The sequence below is a fragment of the Cherax quadricarinatus genome, chromosome 34 (assembly GCF_038502225.1).
Source record: "Cherax quadricarinatus isolate ZL_2023a chromosome 34, ASM3850222v1, whole genome shotgun sequence".
NCBI lineage: Eukaryota > Metazoa > Arthropoda > Malacostraca > Decapoda > Parastacidae > Cherax > Cherax quadricarinatus.
The window spans coordinates 34091667-34095086 of NC_091325.1; the positions used below are offsets into that span (position 1 = coordinate 34091667).

Genomic DNA, 3420 nt, shown 5'->3' on the forward strand with positions numbered 1-3420 from the left:
ATACATACATACATACATATGTCCCCCCTTCTATCTATTGTTTGTAACGGCTTAACAAACCTCTTTGTCACGTGTTTAGCATGAGATATTTGATTTTAACAACGTTTTTTGCCTCCCTCCCAGCCAGCCGGCCTCTCAGCCGGCCTCCCAGCCGCCCTCCCAGCCGGCCTCCCAGCCGGCCTCCAGCCTGACTCGGAGCCTGTCTCCCATCCCAGCCTGCTTGGCCGGCCCAGATAAATAATAATAATAATAATAATAATAATAATAATAATAATAATAATAATAATAATAATAATAATAATAATAATAATAATAATAATAATGACCATGTGACTATGTGTATTTGGTAAATAGATGTATATGTGGTAGGTAAATAGATGTAAATTACCTACCTAGGATAACCCAAGAAATTAAATTACAAATATATATTTCTTTTTCACAAACAAATTGTAGAATTGTTTATTTGTCACGTTGCATTTATTAAAGTGATTAAGTTAGTAATTAAGTAAATAAGTAAGTAAGTAAGTAAGTAAGTAACTGTAGTAATTGTGTGTACTTGTATGTACCACAACATTTATAAGAAATTAATATGTGATACAGCATAGCTTATGTGTTTTTGCTAAATATATATGTGCATTAAAATAAACTTAATTACTTACTTAATTACTTACTTACTTACTTAATTACTTACTTACTTACTTACTTACTTACTTACTTACTTGGAATCTTTGGTGTGTTAGATAGTTCTTGCCGAAAAACGTGGCTTATAAAGAGTATTTGCACAAAATACTGTGTCAACGGCCATACCACGTTGAACACACCGCTTCTCGTCCGATCAGCGAAGTTAAGCAACGTTGGGTTTGGTTAGTACTTGGATGGGTGACCGCCTGGGAACACCAAATGCTGTTGGCATTAAACCTTTTTTTTTGGCTTTTCTTTACAAGTCATAGCCTAATATATCGATAGGAGACATTTCACAGAATTATTGTTAGCAAACCTAATCACGTTTGAGTTTATAAACGAAGATAACTCATACGCTGAAGTAGTATTATTTAGTGGCTACCTACCTCCTCCCAAGACCCACTTAAAGACACCCATTCTCTACTAATCAACTGAAAACGGGAAACTCTAAATAGGAGGGTAACTTGTTTTAGCACATGCATTTAATGCTTAATATCTTAAGATATTATTCCATGAACTAAATTTTTGGTTTTCCCTGTGCCGGCCGTCGGACAGAAGTCCTCTTTGTCACGTGTTTAGGACCAGACATTTATTTGATTTGATTTGATTTGATTTAATTTCATTTGATTTGAGCAACGTTTTTGAATGAAAAATTACCAGCCAGCCAGCCAGCCAGCCAGCCAGCCAGCCAGCCAGCCAGCCAGCCAGCCAGCCAGCCAGCCAGCCAGCCAGCCAGCCAGCCACCTCTTTCCTCAGCTAGCTACCTAGCTAGCTAGGTAGCTAGCTGGCTGGCTGCCTGGCTGCCTGGCTGCCTGGCTGCCTGCCTGCCTGCCTGCCTGCCTGCCTGCCTGGCTGGCTGGCTGGCTGGCTGGCTGGCTGGCTGGCTGGCTGGCTGGCTGGCTGGCTGCCTGCCTGCCAGCCAGTTACTTAGTTAGTTAGTTAGTTAGTTAGTTTGTTTGTTTGTTTGTTTGTTTGTTTCTTAAATACGTAAATATATGTAAATTACCTAGGATAACCCAAGTCAAAAACGTACACATTTCCGCATTTTAAACTTCTGTAGTAGTAAGTAAGTAAGTAAGTAAGTAAGTAAGTAAGTAAGTAAGTAAGTAAGTAAGTAACAAAGTAAGTAACGAAGTAACTAAGTAGCAACCAACCAACGAACCAACCAACCAACCAACCAACCAACCAACCAACCAACCAACCAACCAACCAACCAACCAACCAAATAATAGGTTGGTTGGTTGGTTGGTTGGTTGGTTGGTTGGTTGGTTGGTTGGTTGGTTGGTTGGTTGGTAGGTAGGTAGGTAGGTAGGTAGGTAGGTAGGTAGGTAGGTAGGTAGGTAGGTAGTTACCAAGGTAGCTAGTAGGTAGGTGGCTACCTACCTACCTACCTACCTACCTACCTGTAGTAGGTAGGTAGGTAGGTATTCTGTTATCCATTGTATATGACACTTTGTTCTTTCTTACTTACTTACTTACTTACTTACTTACTTACTTACTTACTTGGTTGGTAGGTAGGTAGGTAGGTAGGTAGGTAGGTAGGTAGGTAGGTAGGTAGGTAGTTAGTTAGTTAGTTAGTTAGTTAGTTAGTTAGTTTGTTTGTTTGTTTGTTTCTGAGTTTGTTAAGTAGCTAAATAGATGTAAATTACCTAGGATAACCCAAGAAAATAAATTAAAAATATATCCTTTTTTTTCCACATTTCCGCATTTATTAAACTTAATAAGTTAGTAATTAAGTAAGTATTAAGTAAGTAAGTAAGTAAGTAAGTAAGTAAGTAACGAAGTAAGTAAGTAAGTAACGAAGTAAGTAAGTAACGAAGTAACTAAGTAGCAACCAAACAACCAACCAACCAAATAATACGTTGGTTGGTTGGCTGGCACATGAAATATGCCCAATAAATAAAGGCTATAAACGCACATAAATAAGGCAACAAAGTGAAATACCGTTGTGTGCCCTTCCTTGCCACGTAGGTAGGTAGGTAGGTAGGTAGGTAGGTAGGTAGGTAGGTAGGTAGGTAGGTAGGTAGGTATAGGTAGGTAGGTAGGTAGGTAGGTAGGTAGGTAGGTAGGTAGGTAGGTAGGTAGGTAGGTAGGTAGGTAGGTAGGTAGGTAGGTAGGTAGGTAGACAGGCTTCTAAGTTGGTTGGTTAAAAAGAATAACACACAACACATGCTACACACATACAGGTATATTAGATTAGGAAGGAGGTGATGTTATATTTCAACAGACAGACAGACAGACAGACAGACAGACAGACAGACAGACAGACAAACGCCGCCGTGCCGAGCACAAATCATAAACCCCAAAACACCCTCTCTCTCCCTCCCTATCAAACCCATCATAAATAAACATTCATGGTCTTCTTCTTCTTCTTCTTCTAGTTCTTATTTCAAGTCACAAACTATTATTTGTTATTTATAAACATATCACAACAAATAATACAAACATAATAAACAAACACAACAAACAAACAACTAACAACATTCACCAATATTTACATATATAAACAACATTTACTTGCAGTCAGCACCAAAAACAATATACACATACACAACAAAGGGGGCCTGGGGTGGGGGTAACAAACTTCAACTTTCACCAACTTCCATCAACATTATTATTAACTTCTATCATCACTACACCACGTAAATCAACATTATAACATTATTATTAACACTTTAATATTAATATGCAGTCTGACACAAAACCTGTTTATCAATTAAGATGTTAGTAGCAATGTTA

At 38.3% G+C, this 3420-nt stretch overlaps 1 non-coding gene across 1 annotated transcript; it reads left to right on the forward strand.

Annotated features, from left to right (window-relative positions):
• The first annotated feature begins 793 nt into the window (after positions 1-793).
• On the forward strand, positions 794-912 carry LOC128693101 (5S ribosomal RNA). The gene has a single exon (XR_008407671.1). It is a non-coding gene; the product is annotated as a 5S ribosomal RNA (ribosomal RNA).
• The last annotated feature ends 2508 nt before the right edge of the window (positions 913-3420 follow it).